The sequence below is a fragment of the Sardina pilchardus genome, chromosome 3 (assembly GCF_963854185.1).
Source record: "Sardina pilchardus chromosome 3, fSarPil1.1, whole genome shotgun sequence".
Classification (NCBI taxonomy): Eukaryota; Metazoa; Chordata; class Actinopteri; order Clupeiformes; family Clupeidae; genus Sardina; species Sardina pilchardus.
In genome coordinates this window covers 39381544-39394185 of record NC_084996.1, presented here as the reverse complement: position 1 = coordinate 39394185, position 12642 = coordinate 39381544, and the positions used below count along the sequence as shown (strand labels likewise).

The window sequence follows — 12642 nt, the reverse complement described above, 5'->3', positions numbered from 1 at the left end:
GAAATGCTAAACACAAAGGTAGCACATCCTACAAGCAGCATACACTGGAGGTGCGTCCCTGGACACCGAGCGCCTGTCGGAGTTGGGAGTTGTCATAAATGCACACAAAGCGTAGTGGAAAGAGTTACGTTGAACACTAGAGGTCATATGATGTATTTCAGACAGATTTAAATGAAGCATAAGGAAGGTCAGGTGAATGTTAAGAGGGAGGACGATAAATTAGCTGTAGGCTACTTTCAAGGTGTTTTAGTGAAGGCGCATTTTTCTACATTGGATAGGCCTATTTTGCAAGTTATGCCTCCAAATTAATCTTCATGTTTGCTATTTAAAGTGTCTGAACTTTTGAGTTGGCTTTATTAAAAATTGATGAGAGTGAGAATTTGAAAAAAGTAGCTGCTATCGTTCTTTGGCCAAGTTATAGGCTACTTACCAAGACAACTGACTCCACCAGCACATGGTTTTCTTCACACCAGATATTTATATTCCTTAATGGGAATTATTTAATATTTGTGTTTAGTCCCTCATCCCTCTCATGTCTGGGATGCTCAAAATTGTATGGCTGGGTGCCATTATAGAGGTTTGAGAGAGATTTTGGATCTCCTCAGAAAAACTCTCCATATTGCATAATACTTAAATAGAACTTTCGTGGCAGGACTCACTCTTCTGACGTCATAACTCGGCTATGATTTTAAAATGTGATTTTGACAGAAATGGCTATAAATGTTACTGTATTGCAATTATAGTAATACTTTTAATGGCAATTATATCTTCACTGAGCTATCTAACCATTATCCAATAAATAATAATAAAAGTTTTAAGTTAACGCACGCACTTTAATGACATATTATTATTTAACTAATTGTTATTCAACTGTGTTTCTGCCTATCCCAATATGAACCACTCCTCATAGGACCCTTATAATAGTTGGTCAAGCTTAATTAATATATTAGTAATATATAACTATCAGAATGGGGACCCTTATAATAAAGTTGGTTAAGCTTAATTGATATACTAGTAATATATAACTATCAGAAAGGGGGACCCTTATAATAAAGTTGGTTAAAGGGATATTCCGCCATTTTTGGAAATACGCTCCCCTCGAGCAAAACAATCGAAATTTACCTTGTTCCCGTTCATCCAGCCATTCTGTGAGTCTGGCGATACAACTTTTTGCTTCAGCCTAGCATAGATCATTGAATCGGATTAGACCATTAGCTTCTCGCCTGCTAGCTTCATGTTTAAAAGTGACTAAGATTTCTGGTAATTTTCCCATTTAAAACGTGTCTCCTCTCAAGTTAGAAAGTGCAATAAGACCAACTGAAAATGAAACCTGGCGTTTTTCTAGGCTGATTTGACATGGAACTACACTCTCATCTGGCGTAATAATCAAGGCAACTTGCAAACGTACCATAGGCGCAGTGATATCGTACGTACCATCTGAAAATAGTTCCCATAGACAACAAGCAGTAGTAGTGCCAGTAGTTTGCAAGTTCCCTCTCTGCGCACACAAGGTGTTTACACAACTTAAACTGTTGGCAATAGGCGGCAAACTCGCTCATTGATAACATAATGGCTGAACTCCACCAATGCTGTGGCCATACTAGTTCTACTAACGTAAGTCTGAGGAAAATAAACTAACAGGAGGCTACAGTAGAGGAGGACATTGCTAGGCAACCACACCCTCTACAAAATAAGAGTCTTTCATACAGAGTGAGAGAGACAGCACAAGAAAGTAAAGGAGGGAGGGAGTGAGAGGGATAGTGTGACAAAGAGTGTGAGAAAGAGATGGAGGGAGAGCATGAGAAAGAGAAAGACAGAGTGAGAGACAGGCAATATTTCCAAAATAATCATGCATACGGGATTATTTGCATTAACTTCTTAAGTCATCTTTTTTTGTCTGAACCTGAGCATCATCTTTAGTGTAGTTTTTGCCTAAATTTGCTATATCTTTGACCTTGTGATCATTCGTTTCCATTGTGAGAGACCCATACTGATAGTAGTTATTACTAATATATCAATTAAGCTTAACCAACTTTATTATAAGGGTCCTATGAGGAGTGATTCATATTGGGATAGGCAGAAACACAGTTTAATAACAATTAGTTAAATAATAATATGTCATTAACTTTTTATATTAACATATAGTTTGTAAATAAACATTTAACATTCTAATTGTTAATTAGTGCCAAAAAGACATTTAGTTAACTATTAACACATATTAATAGAATATTAGATAATAGATTGTTTTTTATTTGTTAAAACATTAGGCTACAGATTATATGCAAACAACTAATATTTAATTAATGATGAAAATAACCTTAACTTGTGGCAAATAGATATTTTAGTAATTATTAACAAATATTAACAATGGGTTAGTTAGCTATTTATTAAGGGCTAGTTTGCTATTTATTAAGGACCCTTATTATGGAGTGTTTAAGCTAGTTTACTTTACTTCAGGGCGTAATGTTAACAACTTTGTTAACATTAAGTTAGTTTGTTTGTTGTTCTGTATTGACAGCAGACGGCAGAATGCATATACACGCAATGGATATGTTTTTAAAGAGAGTGCATTCGCTTCCACATGAACCTCGGAATGTGCCGCGCCAGAACAAAGACACCGAATGCTGAACCTATGCTTTCTATCGTGCGTGTGGCTTGTTTTTCAGATTTCCCTGCTAAATTTAAAAAGCCACACAATTTAACAGAGTCGCTCATTCTAGCCTGCAAATGGTTAAAGTGATGCTATAGGGCCAGATGCTGCATAAGAAATGGAAAAACTCCACTGGCCAGTTGGCCTTGCCAGCTGATCGCTAACGTGAGATACGGGGATGATGGGATTTCAGATTATTTTATTTGGCAAAGAACTGGACAATGCTACTACCGGAGATTAGATGTTCAGGGTAACAGAATTGTTGCCTGCTTTACAAACCATGAGCGTAACAGGAGAGCTACATCAGGTGCAGAACTGAAGTGTTGAATTAGCTTCCACTATTACAGTTTTTCTCAAATGCTAAAACACATTTCACAAACGTTTCCTCCATGTTCCCCAATGTCTAAACACAATACCCGTTTCTAAAGCTACATAAGCACAACCACTCTCTCTCACTTCAAAACTCAAACTTTCACACCAAAAGAGCAGCTCGAAGCTTTCAAAAATGTAAACATTATACACATCATTACACACTACAGCAAAACAATAGAAAACACAATACTCAATTTGTGAGAAGGTTCTTTGTTTCATAACTGCCAATGCATATTTTTAAAAAACTTTAGAGTAACAGATCTTCTTAGATCTCTGCAGAGGATTAGACATTTGAAGAGTTCTTTTGCAAAACGCTACATCCACCTTTTTTTTTACTAATGAATTTTCATAAATATATTTTTTTACATTTTGTTTTTCAAGTAATCTCAGTGAAACTGTATTGGGTTATGTTTAGTTACAGTAATTTATCTTTACTCAATAAAAACAAAACAACTGCATTTGTATTACTTGAAACACACAATCACTGTAAATACAGTAACATGATTTGTTACAGTATATACAGTAATGTCTATACAATGGATTTATAGCGTTTTAGAAAAGAGCTCTTCATTTAGAGTTGTGAGTTTCATATGAAGAGTACAGAAAATTCTCCAAGTACACTACTGTAACACAGCTCAATGCAAAAAAACAGAATCTATTGTACTCTTGAAAATGTGATCAGGGTGTGAAGTTCTTTTACTGTAAAGTAGCTACAACAGATGTGGGATAGAGACGGAAAATAGACCAGTCTTCTAAAATGAATTGTACGCGTCGCGAACGTAACGCTTCAGTTAGGCTGGGATTATACTCGCTGTTACACCAAGCGTAAGCGTATGCGCCCGTGTGCGACCTGCTGTGTCCTGTGTACAGACTTGCTGCAGCATTATGCACCCAACTGGAGGTCTTCACTAGGGGGAGACTATAGTAATATCAATTCAATTCGCAATTAGCGTTTTGGAAAATAACTCTTCAAATGCCTAATCCTCTGCAGAGATCTAAGAAGATCCGTTACTCTATGCATTGGCAGTTATGAAACAAAGAACCTTCTCACAAATTGAGCATTGTGTTTTCAATTGTTTTGCTGTAGTGTGTAATGATGTGTATAGTGTTTACATTTTTGAAAGCTTCGAGCTGCTCTTTTGGTGTGAAAGTTTGAGTTTTGAAGTGAGAAGGTGTGGTTGTGCTTATATAGCCTAGCTTTAGAAAAGGGTATTGTGTTTAGACATTGGGGAACATGGAGGAAACGTTTGTGAAATGTGTTGTAGCATTTGAGAAAAACTGTAAGTAGGCTACCTTCACTTTAGTTGCCTACGTGTGCTGGTATTGCGTATTTCGATGTAATAAACTGCTTTAGCCTACTACACGACCACAAGCGGTGACGAAGAGAGGCGTCTGCAAGCGTCTACGCGCCACAATAATGGACACGTACCGTAAACCTGGCTTTACGGGTCCGGTATAGCTTTCCAGTTAAGTTAGCAGGGATATGTGTAGTTTGCACTGACGGGGTAGCATCGATGACAGGTCAAGTCAAAGGCTTCATAACGAAAGCCAAGCAGAAAAATCCTGCCATGGTAGCGACGCATTGAGTGTTGTATCGGAAAACTCTTAACTGTAAAAAAAATGATGCCCCCGACCTTGTTTTGAATCAAGACGTTAAAATAGTTCATTAGCCTATTATAGCCTAAGTCACGTCCCCTTCAAACACAATTACCCTATCCTCTGCAATGAAATAGGTATCCAACATATCACAAGGTTAAAAGATGCATGAAGCACAAATATGACACAAAGGAGGTTGAGAGTAAAAAGTAAAAAATAGGGGTGCCATGGATGTGGATATGTTCAGGGGTGCCGTGAACCAGAAAAGTTTGGGAACCACTGGCTTACATATATTCCACATAGAGAACCCCGACTAACATTAGTTAGCAACACACTAGCAACACACGCACAAACACGAGTCCCAAGCTAGTCTAACTAGGTCAGTTAAGGGCCGTTCACACCAAGAACGATAACGATAACGATAACTATAAATAAATATCGCTCTCGTTAATATGAATGACAACGTTCACACATAAACTATAACGATAACGACATGAAGAACGATATCGTTGCTGATCACTTTCAGAGCGATTTTGAGAACGATAAAAAGCTAACAGCCAATCAGAACCCAAAATATTCTAGCCATCACATTCATTAACACAAGGAGAGACTTTTCTTATCGTTGGCCAGTGTGGACGCTTTTATCGTTATGGTTATAGTTATCGTTATCATTATCGTTCTTGGTGTGAACGGCCCTTTAGGCTAGACAAATGCTAATATGAAAACCACTGGCTTACATATATTCCACATAGAGAACCCCGACTAACATTAGTTAGCAACACACCAGCAACACACACACAAACACGAGTCCCAAGCTAGTCTAACTAGGTCGGTTAGGCTAGACAAATGCTAATATGAAAACGTTTCTAACATAACCATTGTACACTTAATATCATTTTTTATGTCAAATAAACACTTGTGTATGTATTGCATTCTTATATCACGAACAACAAAACAAACCAACACTTACGGATATATCTTTCCAAGGCTCCGAATGTAGAGAACAATTTCTTTGCCGTCAACATAACTTCTCACACGTTTCTAAAATGTATTACGCTACCCAGTTACGCCACTAGGTAATAATAGAAATAATACATTTTATTTGTATTGCACTTTACACCAAATCAATGACCTCAAAGTGCTACAATGCACACACACACCAAAAAAAGGATAAAATTATCATAGAAGAATTAAAACTAGCAGATAAAATTAAGCTAAAACCAGCATATAAAGACAAGCTAAAAACTAGCATATAAAATTAAACTAAAAACCAGCATATAAAAGCAGATAAAAGTATTTTAGTTAAAAGCTTTTCTAAAAAGATGTGACACTAGGGGCCCTATCATGGCAACCGGGCAATGAGCTTTCGCGACTGGCGCAACCTAGTGCCCTATATGTGGAGAGTATCGCCAACTCAAATCATGGGCGCCATCTTTACGACCAGAAGTGACGTCACGTACGTTCGTCTCAATGATGGTCAATAGGGCGAATATGACATGTTGAAACAAATAGCTTAACATCGTCATAAACAAGCCTATAAATGTTATAATATGCATCACTATTCATTAAGATGTAAATGCTGTTGCAAATACGCTGCATTATACATTTTGAAAAAATTAGCAAAGACCAGATAGTGATAAACGTTGCCTAGTTGGAGCCAGCTAGCTCTGAAAACGCCTACGAGGCGAACTTCGTTTATCCAATTTCTTACAGCAGTTAAATATTAGTCTGAGGAAACAACTTGAAATAAAGCAGTAAGAGAAAGCTGAAAGCTTCATTTTGGTGAAATAAGCCTGTTTAGGGCACAATGAATAACATCTTACCTTACTTAAGCCAGCGATCCCTACATGTTGCAGCAACTCTTTGAATCACTGTTAGATTTGACGTCTGACCTCCAGATTCAGGCATAGGGCCTACAATGTATTTCGACCGTGCATGAGGCAAGACTAAAATATGCTATTTATTTTATTTTTTATCAATAAGTATGTTGTTTCAATAGACTCTGGGACAGTAAAAGAAAATAGTTTTAATTGAACACATGTTATTTAAAAAATATATTATTATCATAAAGTTAGGCTATTATTATATAAAGTTATTATTATTACAAAAGCTACATGGAGGTCACCATTAGTTTGACCTCAAACTTTTCCGTTAAATAATAACTTACCCTTATGCACAAAACCTGCCAGACAATAATCAAATTTTTCCCACTGCCATCACTCAATCTATTGGTAGGTGCCTTATGTATATTGTGGTGCTCTATAGTATGCATCTTCTGACTGCATACTACTGTATGTCTAATTGTTCCAACAGCTAATGCCAGTCAAATTCCTTGTAGATATACTTGGTCAATACAAGCTCATTCTGATACTAAAACACACAAACTTGCTAGGTTTTCAAAAATATTTTTCAATAAAATATATTTCCATTTATTATAATCAAATTAAATAATCAAAGACAACAATTTCTGACTTGTGTAACAAACATTTACAAGACCATCAGAATCTAGGCCTATATGAAATGCAATATAAGCATGAGGGATGAGGATGAGAGATCTCCATGTACTCTTTTCGGGTGTCACATTGTTGTCCTCCACCAAGTCCATCCCTTCATGGTCCTTTACATGGCCTGATTAGATGACATGGAGTTGATCAGCTGTCTGCGGTGTCCTCCCCTCAGACCAATTGTACCTTTGTTCTCGTCCTGCATGTAAAATAATGAAACTCTTGTCATTAAATGGGTAGATGTACATAAAAATACCACTATTTCTACCACTGTATTAAGGACTGCTCTTCTAAAAAATCTGAAATGTGCACAGGTTGTCATTAAATGTGTATGCTTCTACACCACACTCGTTATCTGTCGCGCACTCTCTCACACACACCCACAAAACATGGGACACAAAGGGAGCAGACCGTGAATCTCCTCTCTCAGCCTCAGACTTGGATAATACAAGGCAGTACCATTTAACACCACACACGCTACATCCTCCTAATAATTTTACTAATGACATCATAGCAAAGTGTACCTGAGAAACTGCAACTAAGTGCCTTAATTAACCAAAAATATAAACATAATAATGTTAATGGTAGAACACGATGAAGAAAGGAAGCTGTTGTTTATCTTGACTTAAATTGATCCAGCTGAGGAAAGCACTTGTTCTTTGGAAGGAATTTCAATTTGTCTGAATGCAATATTGACACCGATCACATACCCTGTCTGTGTATAGTGTATTGTGCACACTGTGGTGGAGACTTGGGTCCATGTTGGGTCCATGTTGACTGGGCTGATTTGGTGATGAGGGGTGTCAGGCATCAGGGGAAAGGTGCTGAAGCAAGGAGCAGCAGCCTACAGGATCTTGAGGATGTTGAGGCGACGGGGCAGGGACCTTGAATCAGCAGACAGCTGTATCCTCTTACTTCACCAGCCACTGACTCTTCTCTACCTACATCTAAAATAACAAAAACATTCATCACCTTAAACCATGATTCAATAAAGCATGGCACACTCACTAGAGGGCTGACAGATTGACAGATTGAAGTATAGCCTACACAACCAGTGTAGAGCTGAAGTCTGTATTGACACCACTTAATAATTCGTGATTAGCACACCACCTACCAAGTTTGACAGATAGCTAGCAAACCATATCTTCAAACTATGCTGTGTATTTCAACAGATTTATTTGGACAATACTGTGCCTAGGCTACTGGTAAAGTTTATAACAACGTTGATAGAAAGACTAGCTAACTTGCAAACTGCAATTATCCGACCAGCTATTTCAGTCAAGCAGGAGGACATTCTTAAAATAGGCAAACAAGACGTTGTCTTATTTTGCTCGACAAGAAAGAAAATGCAAAACTAACAAGTTTATCAATGATTACAGATCGCTATGTTACCTGCTAAGCAGCTGTAGCACTATTAGTAAACACACACGACACAGCACTACGTACTGGCTGCTTATCTTAATAGCCACTTTAGTGCTTCAAAAACGCAAAAATGCAAGGAAATTAAGACCATAAATGATAACAGTAGGGGATGAAAAACCTTATTTACCAGAGTTGTTCCAACCGTTTTCCTTTTAGACAAGGTTAAGACGAACGATGTATGATGTATTCGCTGCTCCTCCAGAAGTGGCATCTCTCCGGGTAGTTAGAAACAAAATCCGTGCTGCAAATGTCTTAACGAGTCTTATCACTAAAAATGCTTATGACGTAAACGTTATAATGTTAACGTTATCAGAAAAGTGTCCAGTGAGAAAATGGGTCGCTGTATGGTGAAGATATTAAGACTTAATGCCAACGATACTCAAACACTGCCATCTGAAAGCATTAGAAAGCATTCTAGTCAAAAGTACTTTTGGTAGTAAAAATGGCGTCCATAAAACACGTGACCACCTCTGAACCAATCCTTGGCAGAACTGCTCTGAACATTCCAAACACAGTTGGCGATACTCTCCACATATAGGGCACTAGCGCAACCTATAATTACTATTCTCTGCGAGCGCATCCTTCATTTTTCCAGCGCAAATGTACGTTCTCTAAATGGGAGATGATATTGCGCCCTAATGGGCGTGTCAGTGAAGAGAAGAGGTGTGGTCCGGCGCAAAGCTCGCCAGTCGCTAATATATGGATGAAGAAAGTAAGTGCGCCACTGACCAGGAAAAATCTAGTCGGAAATCACTCGCGCATAGCTGAAAGGCTATTATATGAGCGCATGAAGCTTGGGGATATGGAAGAGTGCACAGTGTGCACTTCTTTCATCAGCAGGAGCGCGCGCAGCCCGACTATAATTAAATAATATTTGTCCGTTTTAGGTTCGTGTATTGGTCAGCAAAAAGTAGCATACATAGCATAACAACATCCACATGCAATAATACAACAATAACGTCTAACAGTGACCTGCTCATTTAGACAACATTACACAGCCCCATGGCTAAGTTACCTTCAGTTAGTTTTGTTCTAGCATACCTTTAACGTCTGGCATTAAACAGCTGTAGTGTTCTGGCAACTGTCTACCTTGTTATTGCTCATCTGGAATAACTTCTCTAGCTGCCTCCATCCTCCATCCTTTCTGTTTTGTTTGTTTAAAGAACTTGCGATATCCATGATGAGTAGGCTATTGAGTTAGTGAATTAGCTTCACATTGTGTGCTGATAGCGGAGTAAAAGAAAACAACACGTAGCCTAGTTGCGCGCCTGCGTGCGTAATCTCTCCTGTTCAGACGAAATGTATGCGCGTGGATATAGCTCTATAGCGCATTAAGTTAATTTTGGTAACGTGTTGACTGACTTTTTCTTAAAATAGAAGGCAGCTAATGGGATGCTGTGCACGCCTGATCATGTTATCTTGCTACCGAGTTATCTTGCTTCCGTTGCCAAAGCCATTTCGTAGGCCTTCTAAGTTGGTTATCATGGTTAAGTTTTACAAACGTTTCAGTACTTCTAGGCTATGGCCACCTCTACCTGTCTGTAGCAGAGACACATGAACGCCAGCAAATAAATAGGCTAAAATAAAAAATATGTCTAATTTTGTATCCTTTTGTCCAGCCTAGACTATCCTTTTAAGAATGCAGTTCATGAAACACGGACATTGAAATGCAATGGGCAGAAGAAGTCTAACGTCTCCATATTTTACGCAACATTTACGCACAAGGATAGTCAAAACTCAGTAAACACGTAGGCTTATAGGGTATTAACGATAATGTTGCTGACATGTAAACATGGATTTGGTAGACATTTTACAATAGCCTACTTCATTTCTCAACTTAAAAGGATAAATGGCTTGGGTTGATGGCTTGGGCAACGGTAGCAAGATAACTCGGTAGCAAGATAACATGATCAGGCGTGTTAACTTGCTACAATCATGATATACTTGGTATAAGTCAATTACCCTACACGTCACAAGTCACCTAAGAGTGTTTGTGGTGTGAATAGATGAGCAACAGCCTGTCAACCTTGCAGTCTTGTTTTTTGCTGGTTCGACTCCCACGTGGAGTTATAATTACTTTATTTAGGTATTAATTTTTCGATGGCATATTCATGATCCAGTGCACGTAGCCTACTACAACCAATTTTGACATTTAAAGATGTCATGCATATTTGTATTCGTTCGTCTCCCGTTTATATCAGAAAGTTGACAAATCAAGGTGCCACATCTGTCGAAGAAACGTCATCAATCGTGGAACGTCATCAAGGAAGCAAGTTGACATGGGAAGCCAGTTACCGTATAACACCGGAACTATCCGTGTTAGAAAATAATATTCACACATCATGTACATTATTTTCACAATTTCCCAACATAAAAGTTGGGAAGGCTTAGCCTTCCCAAAGCCTCCATTACGCGCCGCCCATCATGCCTCACGCACAAGCAAGTCGGTCTCTTCTGGAGTAGACGCCCAGGTAACTCCACCATGATAATACCAACAGACCATTGAACAATGCGCCAGGCTTTTAAAGGGAATGAGAGTGTGAAATCTAATTGGTTTATTGCATGCTACGCCCAAAAGACATCCACGACTATAATTAACTCAATTAAGACAACCCCTTTTCACTTTGCGACGAGCGCAATGTTCACTTTTCACGCAGTCATTATAGCCTTTTGCGCTAGGACCGCCCCCAAAGAATCTGGTGCGAGTGACTTCTGACAATGCCCATTTGATCCTGATAATAGAGCCCTAGGTGTCCTCCTTGCCTTTGTGGGGGTAGGGTGTCACATGATTATTTGTGAGTGATTTACCCAGAATGCTCAGGTCAATACACTCGTCCAAAACACACCGTCATTGTGAAACATCGTGTGATTTTCGAGTATATATAGCATATGAACACACATTTAACAGTGAGTAAGTCTGTCATGGGATGGACTAGGAACTCATGTAAACAAACCAACAGTAGCTGATTTACTGATGATTGATAATTGATTACATAGGGTTATTGGATCACACGGATTGGTAGGAAGGGGTGAGCAGTAGCTTGATAAGCCAAGGAGAGTGTGTGTGTGGCAGAAAGTTCCGGCCGTGTCCCTGGCTTGTTTTCCTGTGTGTTGCAGCTCTGGTGGATCGCTGACGGACCGGTGGAGATAGCTGGCTAGCAAGGAGCAACTTCCACACAGATCGGCGTCTGTTCGAGATTTGGGAAAGGAGTAGACAGTGATCGTGATCCAAGAACGCCATTGGCCACTTCAACGACGCTGGGGAAGGCACCAGAAGAACGCTCGGCGACAGATCTGTGGGCTGCCGGAGCCGGAGCAGTGATCGGTGTGGATTTCTTTGTGCAGTTGCCTGGGGGGAGAGAAGTGTGGAGCTTTCCCCCCACGTTGAGCTAAGTGGCCCTTCCCCTCCTGTTTAAGCGCTATTATAGAACGAGTGGCATTTTGTGTGTGTGTGGGTGTGATTGGGAATATTGTAGTCTAACGTAGAAGATCTAGCCTTGGCTAGCCCTTGATTGACAGGGGCTTACGTGTGGGTAGCCTACAGCTAACAGGGGCTCCGTAAACTATTTATTCGAGGTATCATTGTCTTAACCAAGTCGAGTCTCCCAACCTCCTGTAGTGCCACCCAGTGTAGTGAAGAGTGCATATCTTAGTGCTGTATGACAGGTGTGTGTTTGTATGTTCGTCTCCTGTGTTGCAGTGTAGGCCTCCGTAGACAGGGAAGGATCGGACCCTCTTCCCGAGGCGCCAGTGGACTATGAGAGTGGAGAGTCAAAGAACTTGGACTTTTTAACTTTATTACCGGAGTGGATTTATTAATGAATTATAAAATAAAGATATTTGCATTTTTCTACCTCTTGTTCTGAGTCCTTGTGTGGGTGCAGGGGAGTGCTTCATCACAACCAAAATTTAGTAATTGCTGTTAACTGCAAGAGTAATAAATAACCACGACTACTGAACCTGTGACATTTGGCGTAGTCGGCAGGATTTTTGATCTGTGTGAAGCACCCTCTAACAGCCAGGCCGGACTCCGACGAAGCTGGAACATCGACAGGCATAGGGCGAGGTAGAAGCACAGGACTTGCAGCAGATGCAGCT

The 12642-nt window shown here is 39.5% G+C and overlaps 1 long non-coding RNA gene across 1 annotated transcript; it reads right to left on the bottom strand.

The window, feature by feature from the left end:
• Positions 1 to 7021: 7021 nt before the first annotated feature.
• LOC134076301 (uncharacterized) lies at positions 7022 to 9061 on the bottom strand. The gene is made up of 3 exons (XR_009938596.1): positions 8672 to 9061; positions 7833 to 8069; positions 7022 to 7321 (listed from the first exon to the last, which is right to left on the bottom strand). It is a non-coding gene; the product is annotated as an uncharacterized LOC134076301 (long non-coding RNA).
• Positions 9062 to 12642: the final 3581 nt, after the last annotated feature.